Source organism: Neomonachus schauinslandi, chromosome 9 (genome assembly GCF_002201575.2).
Source record: "Neomonachus schauinslandi chromosome 9, ASM220157v2, whole genome shotgun sequence".
In the NCBI taxonomy this organism is placed as follows: Eukaryota; Metazoa; Chordata; class Mammalia; order Carnivora; family Phocidae; genus Neomonachus; species Neomonachus schauinslandi.
In genome coordinates, this window is record NC_058411.1 from 96,012,555 (window position 1) to 96,029,152 (window position 16,598).

Genomic DNA, 16,598 nt, shown 5'->3' on the forward strand with positions numbered 1-16,598 from the left:
ACCTGCAAAAACTCACAAAAGAAGAAATAGATTGCCTCAATAGGCCTATATCTATTAAGAAATTGAATCAATAATTAATAACCTTCCAAAACAGCAAGCATGAGGCCCAAATCAGTTCACTGGTGAATTCCACCAAACGTTTAAGTAAGATATCATACCAATTTTTGCCAATCTCTTTCAGGGGATAAAAACAGAGGGAGGGTGCCTGGGTGGCTCAGTCGGTTAAGCATCTGCCTTCGGCTTAGGTCATGATCCCAGCATCCTGGGAGTCCCACATCGGGCTCCCTGGTCAGCCGGGAGTGTGCTTCTCCCTCTCCCACTCCCCCTGCTTGTGCACGCTCTCTCATGCTCTCTCTCTGTCAAATAAATAAATAAAATCTTAAAAAAAAAAAAACAGAGGTAATACTTCCTGACTCATTCTATGAGGCCAGCAGTACCTTAATATCAAAACAAGACACAGACATCTCAAGAAAACTACAGAACAAGGGGCGCCTGGGTGGCTCAGTCATTAAGCGTCTGCCTTCGGCTCAGGTCATGATCCCAGGGTCCTGGGATCGAGCCCCACATCGGGCTCCCTGCTCCGCGGGAAGCCTGCTTCTCCCTCTCCCACTCCCCCTGCTTGTGTTCCCTCTCTCGCTGTCTCTGTCAAATAAATAAATAAAATCTAAAAAAAAAAAAAAAAAAAGAAAACTACAGAACAATATCTCTGATGAACATAGATGCAAAAATCCTCAACAAAATATTAGCAAATAAAATCCAGCATTGTATAAAAAGAGTTATATACTATAACCAAGTAGGATTTTTTCCAGGTATACAAGGTTGATTCAAATTTTGAAAGCCAATTAATGTGATCCATCACATCAACAAGCTAAAAAAGAAAAAGCACATGATTATATCAATAGATGCAGAAAAAAGCATTTGACAAAACCCAGCACCTATTTGTGATAAAAACTCAGTAAAAGAGGAATAGAGCGGAACTTCCTCAACTTGGTAAAAAATATTTATCAAAAAACCCACAGATAACATCATACTTAATGGTGAGAAACTAGAAGCTTTCCCACTAAGATCTGGAACTAGGCAAGAAGTCCCCTCTCACCACTCCTTTTCAATATTATACTGGAAGTCTTAGTTAATGCTGAAGACAAGAAAAGGAAATTAAAAGCATACAGATTGGGAAGGAAGAAATAAAACTGTCTTTGTTTACAGGTGACTATGACTGTCTATGTAGAAAATCCAAAAGAATCAACAAAAACTCCTAGAACTAGTGAACAATTATAGCACAGTTGCAGGATACAACACTCATATAGAAACGTCAATTGCTTTCCTATAGACCAGCAATGAATAAGTGGAATTTGAAATTAAAAACACAGTACCATTTACTTTAGCAACCTCCAAAATGAAATACTTAGGTATAAATCTAACAAAGTGTGTACAAGATCTATATAAGGAAAACTACAAAACTCTGATGAAAAAAAAATCAAAGAAAAAGTAAGTAAATAGAGAAATAGTACCTGTTCAATACTGAGGAAAACTCAACATTGTCAAGATGTCAGTTCTTCTCAACTTGACCTATGGATTCAATGCAATCTCCATTAAAATCCCAGCAAGTTATTTTTTGGATATTGACAAATCGATCCTTAAGTTTATATGGAAAGACCAGACTCAGAATAGTCAACACAATATTGAAAGAGAAGAATAAAGTGGAGGACTGACATTACCAGACTTCAGTACTTACTATAAAGCTATTGGTGAAAGAATAGACCAAAAAAAAAAAAAAAAAAAATCAATAGATAGCCCAGAAGTACACCCACATAAATATAGTCAACTGATTTTTGATAAAGGACCAAAGGTAATAAATGGAGCAAAGACCATCTTTTCAACAAATGGTGCTGAGACAGCTGGACATCCATATGCAAAGCCATGAATCTAGACATAAAAACGCAAAAATGAACTCAAAATGGGTCATATATCTAGATGTAAAATGGAAAACTATGAGATGTATATACAAGTAGAAGAGAATATAGGAGAAAACCTAGATGACCTTGGGTATGATGATGACTTTAGACATAACACCAAAGGCACAATATATGAAAGAAATAACTGATAAGCTGAACTTCATTAAAATTTAAAACTTCTGCTCCACAAAAGACAATGTCGAGAGAATGAGAAGACAAGCCATAGACTAAGAGAAAAATATTTCCAAAGACACATTTGAAAAAGAATTATTCAAAATATACAAAGGACTCCTAAAACTCAACAATGAGAAAACAACCAACCTGATTTTAAAATGTGCTAAAGACCTTAACAGGCACATCAGGAAAAAAAGATATAAAGACAGCAAATAAGCATATGAAAAGAGGCCCCACACCTTGTCATCAGAGGATGCAAATTAAAATAACAATGAGATGCCACTCCATACCTATTAGAATGGCCAAAATCCTGACCACTGACAACACCAAATGTTAGCAAGGAAGGAGAACAATAGGAAATCTCATTTATTGCTATAGGAATGCAAAATGGTACCCCTACTTTGGAAGACAGTTTGGCAGTTTCTTGCAAAGCTAAACACACTCTTACCATATGATCCAGCAATCATGTTCTTTGGTATTTACTCAAACAAGTTGAAAGCTTACATCCACACAAAAACCTGCACGTGGATGTTTATAGCACCTTTATTTATAATTGCCCAAACTTAAAAGCAACCAAGATGTCTTCCAGTAGGTGAATGGTTAAATAAATTGTGGTACATCCAGACAATGGAATTTTATTCGGTGCTAAAAAAGAAATAATCTATCAAGCCATGAAAAGACATGGAGGAAATTTAAATGCATATTACTAAGTACAAGAAATCAATCTGAGAAGGCTACATAATATGATTCCAAGTATATGACATTCTAAAAAAGCCAAAACTGTGGAGACAGTAAAAAGATCAGTGTTTGCCAAGGGTTTGGGCAGGAAGAAGATGAATAGGTGGAGCACAGAGGATTTTTAGGGCAGTGAAAATACTCTGTATGATACCATAATGATGGATACATGTCATTATAGATTTGTCCAAACCCACAGAATGTACAACACCAAAAGTGAACCCAAATGTACACTGGTGATTATGATGTGTCAATGTAGATGTATCAATTGTAACACATGTACCACTGGTGTGGAATGTTGATAATGGGGGAGGCTATGCATCTGTGGGGGCAGGGAGTTTATGGGAAAGCTCTGTACCTTCCTCTTAACTTTGCTGTGAACCTAAAACTGATCTAAAAAGGAAAAAAATCATTAAAAAAAAAAAAGGACATTCTGACACATGCTGCAACATGGGTGAAATTGAAAGACATTACGCTAAGCAAAATAAGCCAGTCACCAAAAGAAAAATATTGTATAATTCCACTTATATAAGGTATTTAGAGTAGTCAAATTGATAGAGACAGAAAGTAGAATGATGGTTGCCAGGGCCTGGGGGTGGAGGTTAGGAATCAGGAGTTAGTATTTAATAGGTACATAGCTGGAAAAGACAAAAAAGTTCTGGGGCTGAATGGTGCTGATGGTAGCACAACAATGTAAATGCATGTAACGCCACATAAACATTCACTTAAAAGTGGTTAAAGTGGTAAATTTTGCATATGTATATTTTATTTCTATATATATATTTTAGTTAACAAAGAGCAAAAGGCAGGGGTATAAAGCTCAGGAAGATAAGAGACAACTAAAGGAGTGACACACGAGCTGGCAGATCTCTTGGGGGAATAGTGGTTTAAAAAATAACAGAAATAGAGTAAAAACTGGAAGTAGCCCGGGGAGACTAGATGCTGACAAGAATGCAAAAAGAAACAGAGAGGTTAGATATGATAAAAGCAAACAAAATAAGTGAAAATAAATAGCATTTAAAATAATTAGAGGTAAAATGGTATCTGGGGAAGACAGACAGGGAGGTCTAACATACACTTACCTGAAATCCCTATACAATGGATCAGAACAAATATCTGAAATATGATTAAAGAAAATGTTCATTTTGAAAAGGCATTTCAGGTCTTAGGAAAAACTGACACATAATGGTCAACACAGATATATCCTAATACAATTGCTGAATTTTGAATCTTTTGGGCAATCAGGCAAAAACAATGAGTCATCTATGAAGGATGAAAAGTAAAATAGGCTGACATCAGTCTTCTCTACAACAATACACAGTTCTAGAAAACTGGAGAAATGCCTCTAAAAGCCTTAAGGAGAGAAAGTGTGACCCAAGAAGTTTATATAATCCAAATTTTTATTCAAAGATAAAGGCAACAAATAAATTTTAACATTCATGAACTCCATGGAAATACTGGAAAGAATATTTGCAATTCATATTACAAAGTGCCAATTTTTTTGTCTATAAAGAATCTTATTTTTTAGCTATAAATATAACAGCCATATGCTAACAATTTTGAAAACTTAGACAACATGAACAATGTATTGTATATGTTTCTTAAAAAGATACATATACCAAAAGACATGTGACTGAAGAAGAAACTAAACTTTGGATAGTCCTGCAACTCTTAAATATATTGAAGCAGTCATTAAAAATCTTCCCACAAAGATAAGGTTAGGTAATACAGGTAGTTATAAGGATATATTTTTCTGATGGTCAGGAGAAAGGTCAAGGCTAATACCTGTCAATATGTTATCAGAGAACACGTAAATAGAAACACAACTATAAGAATTGTTAAAATTTTTTAATTATTATTATTTTAAGATTTTATTTATTTATTTGAAAGAGAGAGAGTGAGTGAGAGAGAGCACAAGTTGGGGAAGGGTCAGAGGGAGAGGGAGAAGCAGACTCCCCTGCTGAGCAGGGAGCCCGACGTGGGGCTCGATCCCAGGACCGCAGGATCATGACCTGAGCCGAAGGCAGCTTCCCCACCAACTGAGCCACCCAGGTGCCCCTTAAAATTTTTTTAAAATAAAATTAACAACAATACCTTGAGTATGTGTATCAACAAAAACTGCTGTTATTCTCAAAGGCACAATTGGCAACTTACCAATTCACATGCTGCTGTGCCAGGGCTGTTCTTTGAGGCAGATTGCCCCTGTCAGACCAATCATAAACCACTACTTCTCACTTTTGACAGGAAGGAAGAACACCTTCCTTCATTGCATAAATGCAGGTGGCATTTATGGAAATAAATGAATTGCAACATAGACAATAAGGAAATGCAGTGAAAAGCAGACATTTGTAAAGTTTGGGGGAGTTGAAAGTACTACTACCAAACATTTCTAGATTTTTGTGGTTTCTGGAAAAGGAAAAGACATCCCACTTCCCCCCATTTCCAGTATATATTACATATATTTTCAAAGCTCAGTCCTCATCTTTACTTCCAATTGGCTCAATTATCAGCCATCATTTTTAGGATACAGGATGAAGTTTAGTGGCTGAACTAGCTGCACAAAGAAAGGGAGTTCAAGCCTCTTTCTACAAGTGAATATTTCTTCCTTTAGGAGCAGCATTACAGAAAGTAACCTCACTGAAGTACTTGAACAAACTTCAAAAGGAACTTCAACCACTCATTGGAATATAAGCCAGAAGTTCATTTGTCCGAATCAAATACCAGCCAACTAAATACATTCTCTCACATGGACAGCAACTCCAGATTCATTTTGGCCTAAAGTTAAGAGAATTAAACAAGAAGAAAAAATAAATTTAAAAAACCTATAGGTAAACCAGTAACCATGAAGATAAATGGGCAAAGAATGTGAGGAGTTCACATAAAAGGAAATATAAATGGATCTAAAACATATCTGAAAAATGTTCAGTCTCATAATGAGAAAGGCAAATTAAAATTAAACTGACAAATCATGGGTAACCCATCAAACTGGAAAAGATCACAAAGCTTGGTAACACTCTGCATTAGTGAGAGTATGTTAGAGGCATTTTCATATATTGCTGATAGGAACATAAATTAGTACAACCTCTGTGTAGGGTAAATTAGCAACATTTATCAAAATTATAAGCACACATACTCTTAGGGTCAGTAATTCTACCTCTAGGAATTTATGCTATCGATTTTTCACATATGTACAAAATGACTTACGTACAATACAAGTCATTACAGTATTATTTGCAATAGCAAAAGACTGGAAACAACTTAAATGTCCATCAATGTGGAGTTGGTCGAATAAATTATGATGCATCCATTCAATGGAATATTATGCTGCTGAAGAAAAATGAGTAAAATTTATTAACGATACAGAATTAGTTCCAAGATAATGAAGCGAAAAAAAAAACAAATTTCCAAGTATACAGAATGTTATCATTTATGTGAAAATTGTATGTACATTTGCTCATATATGCACTGAAGGATGTATAAGATAGTGGTAATATTAGTTGCCTTTAAGAAGGGGGAACTAGTTGACTGGACAGGAGTTTAAGAGAACTTATTGCATACTCTTGTACTTGGGGAATTTTGAAATGTGAACTCATTACAAAGAAAGAAAGAAGGGAGAGAGAGAAGGAGAACCAACAAGTGAATGAAGGAAAGAAGGAAGGAAATGTGTGATTCTGTTTATGTCTATCCTTCTGGGGAATTTGTGAATCCTCTTAGCCAGGAGTGGTTAAGGGAAGTGTCTTTACCGACCCTGTGTTGGGCTATTAACCCTTTCTTCTGAGTCATACTTTATTTATATTCCCATGATAGTCTGAGTCAGATGAGTATCTCCTTCCATCAGGGCTTTAAAAATTTCAAGTAATTCTCATGCTTATTCACATGCAAACACCAAAAATTTGTATTTTAAACAGAAGTCTTTATAAAGCTCTAACTATACCTGATTTTTAATTCCATTGAACTTAAAGAGGTTTCTTTCTATTTGTTGTAGAATCTGCCAAATTAGGAATACTTCCCTGCATTGGGACAAGCCATATTTTACTTCTTTTATAGCAATGAGACAAACTCAGGATTTAAAAAACCAGAAACTGGTCAAAAGTCATTAACATACCCATTTATTTTCTGTCAAATCCAATGTCCAAACAATAATTATATTTAGCCATACTCTTTCCAGTTGTTTGCTTAAAGGGGGAAAACTTTCATTGTCCAAGCACTCCTGAGCCCCGAGTTTATGTGGCTTGCTCATGACTGCAAGGGGACTACAAGTGAAGCCTACAGGTAATCCCCACAGGATATTTTTAGGTTATTGCTCTAGCAAATTGGAGGGATATCCTGACCCTGTACATTTTTAAAAGTATAATCTTTCATGAGGTAGAGATTGTAGCCTTCTAATGAAATTTACTCAAAATCTCCTGATACCCTGTTAAGCCTCCACCAATGGCAAAGGTCCATTAGACCTGTCCATGCTAAAGCCTATTTGATATTAAAACAAAAGGAAAGGTCTCTTCCTAAGTAGATTAAGGAGACAAAATCAAGCAAGCCAGATTTCTAAAAAAGGAGACTTTAAGCATGGAATTTGCATATATTATTCATTCTCCCTCCATGCAAACATGCAGCCATTGCTCAGTGAACTTTGGCCTACCATGCTTTAAAACAATGGTTATAACATTAGTATCCCCCTTTCCATGGCTGCTACCAGAGGAATTTCAGGCTCCATTGGGATTTTTGCATAACTTCCTCTCAACATTCTCCGGTATCCTTTCTCTAAAATGCCACTCTGAACTCTTTCAGTGGAATAGTTTCTTTGCCTCTGAGCAAGTTTCTGCTCTGTACAATCCATGTCTGCTACCCTGTTGGTACTTTCCCCCTCTTATCTTAGCTTCTGGCTAGAAGTAACTTACAGGTCAAATTTAATTTGATAAAGGATTAAACACTGTAAAGAAGTAACAGAATCCATGCTGTACCCTGTGTAACAATATTAAGTGCCCTCTATTCCACTTTGCTGCAGCCATGGAGGGTTTTGTGATTAAACAGTTTGAAGTGTGTTCGTGTTCTATAATTGGAACGCCTGCTCTTTGAGTCATATTGTTTACCACTTTGATTTAGTGCCTTTGTTCATCTATGTCCATGCCTGCAATTTACTTATGAAAAAGTGTAACATTATTGCCTGTTATGGGCCTCAAAAATTTACTCAGTGGGGGTGAGATAGAGTGCGTGGTGTTCCTCTTTTTTTTTTTCTTAATTTAAATTCAATTTAGTTAACATATACTGTATTATTAGTTTCAGGGGTAAAATTTAGTGTTTCAGCAGTTGCATATAACACCCAGGGCTCATTACATCAAATGCCCTCTTTACTGCCCATCACCCAGTTACCCCATCCCCCCACCCACTCTTTTCCCTAAATGAACACTTGGGAAAACTTTATCACTTTTCTGACCACTCTAAGGTACTAGAAAGATCAGTGTCATTTTAAATGTATGTGTGACCTCAGATCAGAAATTAGAATGTTCGGGGCGCCTGGGTGGCTCAGTCGGTAAGCGTCTGCCTTCGGCTCAGGTCATGATCCCAGAGTCCTGGGATCGAGCCCCGCGTTGGGCTCCCTGCTCTGCTGGAAGCCTGCTTCTCCCTCTCCCACTCCCCCTGCTTGTGTTCCCTCTCTCGCTGTCTCTCTCTCTGTCAAATAAATAAAATCTTTAAAAAAAAAAAAAAGAAAGAAATTAGAATGTTCGTATTCATAAATAATCACAATTCTTAACTTCATTTAATATGCACACCTGCTTTTAAGCTAGAAAAAGAAATATTTTAATAGCCTTTTCATACAATTGTGGATATTCTTTGATACTATGCCAAAACTCAACACTTAATAGTTGCATAAATGTTAGTTACAAAATGGAATTTGAAACCATATAAATGAACATTCATACTGTTACACTGTAGTCCATTCATTTATTTTGAAGTCTGACTGTATCTTTAACCCATTCATGATTCTAAACATCATTCATTGATCATGTGGAGAATGTTAGAGCACTGAGTTATGTAGATTTCCAAATGTTGACATTTTTCTTTATATAATATAAAAAACCACATCAGTTACCAGTATCACATTATCTCATTAGAAAAATCTTTAAATATTGGGAAGTTGCCAAGTTCATGGTGGTGGATACATTTTCCAAACTTCTAGTTTTTGGTTGAAAGTTCAGCTTTTATTATTGACAACAAATACTTTCAGTTGTTTTCCTTAAAATGACAGACTCACTTCATTCATTTTTAAGAAAATATCACCCAAAATGCAAGTCTAACTAATCATAGTTTGTGTCTTTATCAGTTGTTCTTTCAAGTAAAAATGATGTTCCATTAAAAACAAAACAAAACAAAACAAAAAACACCCTGCTAATTTCAGCTCACAACCCAAATAACTGCATAAGTGCTTTTCCTCAAAACAGGACAGCATCTTGAGGTGGAGAGCTCTCCCTAGATCATGTATCAAGATCTTCATCTCCAATATGAACTTTATTCCTTTTGCCTTTTCACTACTTGCTTTTTCTCCATTAATGGATGGGAAGACAGTGCTCCTTAACTGGCAAGTATCACTGAATCTACTGCTAAGGCCATAGCTGCACCACAAGAGTCCTTCGATTTTCTTGCTAAGGTGGTTTTAGATAACAAAATTGCTTTAGATTACTAATTGCCTGAACAAGGAGGACTCTGTGCCATAGCAAATACCTTCTGCTGTACCTCAATCAGTGCCTCTGGTATTGTAGCAAATACAAGAGATTAACAAGCAACTCACTTGGCTAGAACAGATTGGTACCCTGTCAGGTACTAACTGGTTTGGTAATGGGGACGCTGGCTAAGGAGTATACTTTGGTCTCTTGGTATTATCCCCCTAATAGCTAGCATTTTGTCTCCCTGGTACAATATGTTCTCTCAAAGGTCTTAAACATATGTTCATAGCCATCAACAGTACATCACCTGGTCTCATTGGGCTTGGAGAAACAGACACAAGATGAACAATGACAGGAACAGTAAAACCAATTCTTCTACAATCTGACATCATAGCCTATGAGTTTCACAATGAAATGAGGAACTTAACTGATGGTGACAGAAAGTGGCACTAATACTTTTGGTCAATCTCTCATCTATGAGAGGATTACCAATAGGGGAAATTGGTAAGCTAAACAAGGAGGCCATTAGACTGAGGTGGCTCTAATGCCAGGAAGCCTACATAAGAAAACCCAAGTCTAAGTCTGCAAATGCCTCAAGGTTACAAAATCAATATACAAAGGACAGCCAATCATTCACAAATAGCCAACTAAGCTTTACCTATAGCCAATTAATTCCCTTATTTTGCTTCCTCCTGTCTATAAAGTCTCTCCCTGAGCTCCTGACAGTGAAACACTCCTAGCCACTTCTGGTTTGGTGCTGCCCAATTCCAATTGATTTTTGCTAAGATAAACTCTTAAAAAAACTTTTTTAAAAATGGGAAGCCCTCAGATATGGAATGAGTAAGTCACAGGAATAAAAAGCTACGCATAAGGAATATAGTCAATGATATTGTAATAGCAATGTAATGGGACAGACGGTAGCTATACTTGTGATGAACATAGCATAATGTATAAACTTAGATCACTAGGTTGTACAACTGGAACTAATGTAACATTGTGTGTCAGCTATACTCAAAAAAAATGGAGATCCTGCGGGGAGAAGGAGCCCCTTACTCAGGGGACAAGCTGAGAAAAATGAGGCAACTACATATATCCATATTTAGAAATAATCACAATTCCTTTTTTTTTTTTTGAGCAGGGGAGGGACAGAGGAAGAAGGAGAGAATCTTTTTTTTTTTTAAAGATTTTATTTATTTATTTGAGAGAGAGAATGAGAGAGAGAGAGAGAGCACATGAGAGGGGGGAGGGTCAGAGGGAGAAGCAGACTCCCTGCTGAGAAGGGAGCCCGATGTGGGACTCGATCCCGGGACTCCAGGATCATGACCTGAGCCAAAGGCAGTCGCTCAACCAACTGAGCCACCCAGGCGCCCGAAGGAGAGAATCTTAGGCAGGCTCCATACCCAGCACACAGCCCAGCTTGATCTCACAACCCTGAGATCATGACCTGAGCCGAAATCAAGAGTTGGATGCTTAACTGAACGAGCCACCCAGGCACTCCTGAAATAATCACAATTCTTAATTTCATTTAATGCCCATACCTACCTTTAATGGAAGGACCACTACACATATGCTTATTAGTTTCCTGTTGCTGCTATCACATATTAGCACAACTTAGTGGCTTAAAACAACACAAACTTATTATCTTACAGGTCCATAGGTCATAAGTCCAACATAGGTCTCAAGTGGCTAAAATCAAAGGGTTGCCAGGGCTATGTTCCTTTCTAGAGGCCCTATAGAAGAATCTCTTTCCTTGCTTTTTCCAGGTTCTAGATGGTATCTTCATCCCTTGGCATATGGCCCCTTTCTCCCATCTTCAAGGATCTCTCTCTCACATCTCTCTCTCTGATCACAGCTGGGAAAGGTTCTCCAATTGTAAGGAATTGTGATTAGATTGGGCCCACCTTAATAATCCAGGATAGTTCCTATCTCAAGGTCTGTAAGCCTAATCATATCTGCAAATTCCCTATACCACTTGTTCAAGCCAGCATCATCTCTCGCCTGTTTCTCTCCTGGATTACTGCACTAGCCTTCTATCTGGCCTCCACTGTTATACTCTTGCCCACTGTAGATAATTATCCTTACAGCAAAATCGAAAGTTGTATTCTACACATTTCAAGTTTGATATACCTGTTAGACAATCAAGAGGATTTGACGTAGTTATCTATTAGATAGATGAGTCTTCAATTCTGGAGCTCAGGGAGAGGTTTTGACTGGAGATATAAACTTAGGAGACATCATCATATAGATGGTCCTTAAAATCATAGGGCTGGAAGAGATAACCAAAGGAGTGAGTGTAGCTAGAGAACAGGATGAGAAATGAGTCCTAGGGCATTTCAACAAGGAATGAGTCAGCAAAGACTACTAGTCTACCAGTGAAAACAGGAGGAAAACTGGGAGCTTATGGCTTTTTGGAAGTCAAGGGAGGAAAGTATTTTAGGAAAAATAAAGTAACCAGCTGTGTCAAATGCTGATAAAAAGTTGAACAATAAAAAGATTGCCAACAGATTTGGCAAGATGAAAGTAGTGATTCCAACAAGATCAGTTTTAGCGGATGAGTAGGTACAAAAGCCTAATGGCAGCATGTGGTAGCCATGGAAATACATGATTCAGATCTGCTACAGGGAGCATAGTTGACTGACAGCCCCAGCTGTAGCCCCTGTAGACCCACCACTGGATTTGTGCTCAGACCAAGCTTTCTCCAGACTGCTCCCAACCAGTGACTGAAACTTGTGAGGTATTAGTACAGGCCCACCTTTGTGGCAGGCAAGCCTCCTCTAAAAGGCAATATTTTGGCTTAAGGACTTCCCATTAACATCACCAAAACTTCCTTGGAATTGTGCTACAGTTTGAGATTCTTCATCCCTAATCCTTCTTCCTTCCCTTTCTCCTTTCACAGGCAACAGCCCCACATAATGGCCTAATGGCTCTTCCTAACTGCTTCTGCTCCACACCCCCTCCCCTTATCATTAATTAGCATTTCTCGCAATAAATCTCTTACACATCTCATCCCATCTGGGTATCAACTCATCAGAGTACTCAAACTAACACAGAATAGTTTAAATAAAGAGTAGGGAGAGAAAAACATGATACACAGGAGCAGAAAAATTATACCTGGTGGGGAAACATGAGGTCTAGGTTTGTTGCTATTGTTGTGATGTTGTGTAGATAGAAGCTATTCCAGCATGTTTGTATATTCATCAGAATTATCCAAATAGACAAGGAGAAACTGATGATGTAGGAAACACAGAGAGAATGGAATCCAGTGCACAAGAGAGAGGTTAGCCACCAGCTCGAGCATTTTCTCCTTTGTACCACCCCATAGTCAATCTAGCTCTTCAAAGCCTGAAAGACATCTTCCAGGGTAAAAGTACTTTATAAGGGACTTTCACACACATTATCTCATTTTATCCTCACTACTATACATGAATTGGTAGGCATTAGCATCATATGCATAAAAGATAAGAGAACAGGGGGGCCTGGGCAGCTCAGTCAGTTAAGCATCCAAGTATTGATTTCAGCTCAGATCATGATCTCAGGGTTGTGAGACTGAGCCCCATGCTGGGCTCCACAGTCTCCCTCTGTCCCTGCCTCCCACCGCCACTCACGCACACACATACACACACACACTCTCTCTCTCTCTCTCTGACTCAAAATAAATAAATAAATCTTTACAGTGCCTGGGTGGCTCAGACAGTTAAGCATCTGCCTTCCGCTAAGGTCATGATCCCAGAATCCTGGAATTAAGCCCCAAGTCCGGCTCCCTGCTCTGCCCCTCCCCCGCTCATGCTCGCGCTCTCTCTAATAAATAACCTTTTAAAAATAAATAAATCTTTTCAGGCACCTGGGTGGCTCAGTCGTTAAGCGTCTGCCTTCGGCTCAGGTCATGATCCCGGGGTCCCGGGATCGAGTCCCACATCGGGCTCCCTGCTCAGCGGGAAGCCTCCTTCTCCCTCTCCCATTCCCCCTGTTTGTGTTCCCTCTCTCGCTGTCTCTCTCTCTGTCAAATAAATAAAATCTTTAAATAAATAAATAAATAAATAAATCTTTTCAAACAAAGATAAGAAAACTAAAATTCAAAAAGCTTAAATGAATTTCCAGAGTTTTGATGATTAGGAAAGAACAGAATTTAGAGTTAAAATTTTACCTTCTGATTCCAAGTTCAATATTAGACTGCTGCTCCTGAAAAAACACAAGAGGTTGGACAGAGACCATCAAGAGCAGAGTGGGCAGTGGGGGATCGCACCAGGGTAGAGCATCAGTGTAGGGGAGAATTGGAGTTCATATTTAGGGACCCCAGGGCTGTTTAATAGACAAGCGATAGGCAAAAATGAAATGGAACGCCAGGGAGTCCACCTAACTGGTATATCATTCTAAAGCTACTAGCCAGCCAATACAAAATTCAAGTCTATGGCAGCAAGACAGATGCTGGGATACTTCAGACCAGAACAAGAATACTCAAAGCTGGGAAAGGTAGAAAACATCCGGGAGAATTCCTGAGGCCCTAGAGCAGTGCTTTGGGCATTTTTAGAGAGTGCCACACTTAGGCTGTATAGATAAAACTCAGGGACACCGGAGGTTCAGTTCCAGACCACCACAATAAAGTTAATACCACAATAAAGCAAGTCAAATGAATTTTTTCATTTTCCAGGGTACATGAAACTTATGTTTACACTATACTGTAATCTAGTAAGTGTGCAATAGCATTGTATCTTTAAAAAAGGTACATATCTCAACTAAAAAATAAGTTATTGCTAAAAAATGTAAACCATCATCTGAGCTTTCAGCAAGTCATAATATTTTTGCTGGTGGAGGGTCTTGTCTTAACGTTGATGGCTGCTGACTGATCAAGAGGTGGTGGCTCACGTTGGGGTGGCTGCAGCAATTTCTTAAAATAAGACAATGAAATTTGTACATTTATTGACTCTTCATTTCACAAATGATTTCTCCATAGCATGTGATGCTATTTGATAGCATTTACCCACGGTAGGACTCCTTTCAAAATTGGAGTCAATCCTTTGAAACCCTGCCACTGCTTTATCCACAAAGTTTGTATCATATTCTAACTCCTTTGTTGTCATTTCAGCAATCTTCACAGCATCTTCACCAAAAGTAAATTCCATCTCAAGAAACCACTTTCTTTGCTCATCCCTCAGAAGCAACTTCTCATCTATTAAAGTTTTATCATGAGATTGCAGCAATTCAGTCACATCTGCAGGCTCCATTTCTAATTCCAATTCTCTTACTGTTCCCACGACATCTGCAGTTACTTCCTCCACTGAAGTCTTGAAACCCCTCAAAGTCATCCATGAGGGTTGGAATCAACTTCTTCCAAACTCCTGTTCATGTTGGGGGTATAGCTCAGTGTTAGAGCATTTGAGTGCAAACCCCTCTTCATGTTGATATTTTGACCTCTTCCCGTGAATTACAAATGTTCTTAATAGTATCTAGAATGGTGAATCCTCTGTGGAAGATATTCAATTGACTTTGCACAGATCCACCAGAGGAATCATTATCTATGACAGCTCTAGCCTTACAAAATGAATTTTTTCAATAATAAGATGTGAAAATCAAAATTATTCCTTGATCCATAGCTGCAGAATGGATGTGGCGGTGAGCAGGCATGAAAACAACATTACTCTCAGAATTCTTGGGTGCCCAGGTGCACTGTCAATGAGTGGTAATATTTTGACAGGAATCTTTTTTTTTCCTGCACAGTAGGTCTGAACTGCTCAAAATATTCAGTAAACCATGTTGTAAACAGATAGACTGTCATCCAGGCTTTGTTGTTCCATTTATAGAGCACAGGCAGAGTAGATTTAGCTTGATTCTTGAGGGCCCTAGGATTTTCATAATGGTAAATGAGCATTGGCTTCAACTGAAAGTCACCAGCTGCATTAGCCCCTAAAGTAAGAGTCAGCCTGTCCTTTGAAGATTTGAAGTCAGGCATTGATTTCTTCTCTGTAGCTATGTAAGTCTTAGATGGCATCTTCCTCCAACAGAAGACGTTTCATCTATATTGGAAATCTGTTGTTTATTATAGCCACCTTTCTTAATTATCTTACTAGATCCTTCTGGATAACTTGCTGCAGCTTCTACATCAGTACTTGCTGCTTCATCTTGCACTTTTATGCTGTGGAGGTGGCTTCTTTCCTTGAACCCATGAACAAGTCTCTGCTAGCTTCAGGCTTTTCTTCTGCAGCCTCCTTAACTCTCTCAGCCTTCACAGAATTGAGGAGAGTAAGGGCCTTGCTCTGGCTTAGGCTTTGGCTTAAAGGAATGTTGTGGCTGGTTTGATCTTCTATCCAGATCACTAAAACTTTCTTCCTATCAGCAATAAGGCTGTTTCACTTTCTTATCTTCGTGTATTCACTGGAGTAGCACTTGTGATTGCCTTTCAAAACTTTTCCTTCCATTCATAATTTGGCTAACTTTTGGTGCAAGAGGCCTGGTTTTTAGACTATCTCCACATTTGATATAACTTCCCCACTAAGTTTATTCATTTCTAGCTTTTGATTTAAAGTGAGAGATGTTACTGTATGGTGACTAACATAACATAATAAAAAAATAATAATTAAAAAAATAAAAGAAATAAAGTGAGAGGTGTGCAACTCTTCCTCCCACTTGTATACTTACAGGCCATTGTAGGGTTATTCACTGGCATAATGTCAATATTGTTGTGTCTCAGGGAACAGGAAGGCCCGAAGAGAGGGAGAGAGACGGGAGAATGGACAGCATTTCTGTGGAGTAGTCAGAACACACTCAGTTTGCTGTCTTATATGAGTGCAGTTCATGGCACTCCGAAATAATTACAATAGTAACATTAAAGATCACCATTACAAATATAATAATAATGAAAAAATTTGAAATATTGCAAGAATTTCTAAAATGTGACAGAAAAACACCAAGTGAGCAAATACATACGGAAAAATGGTGCTGACAGACTTGCTCAATGCCAGGTTGCCACAAACCTTCAATTTGTAAAAAATGCAATATTTGGGAATGCAATAAAGCAAAGCACAATGAAATGATGTATGCCTGTAGTTTGGAAGAGAATCATTAAGGATTCTGAGTTAGC

General features: G+C 38.1%; 1 long non-coding RNA gene across 1 annotated transcript; it reads right to left on the reverse strand.

Moving 5' to 3' along the window:
* Window positions 1–6,146: 6,146 nt before the first annotated feature.
* LOC110583993 lies at window positions 6,147–16,178 on the reverse strand. Its single transcript, XR_002480547.1, has 3 exons — window positions 16,157–16,178; window positions 13,668–13,702; window positions 6,147–6,188 (listed from the first exon to the last, which is right to left on the reverse strand). It is a non-coding gene; the product is annotated as an uncharacterized LOC110583993 (long non-coding RNA).
* Window positions 16,179–16,598: the final 420 nt, after the last annotated feature.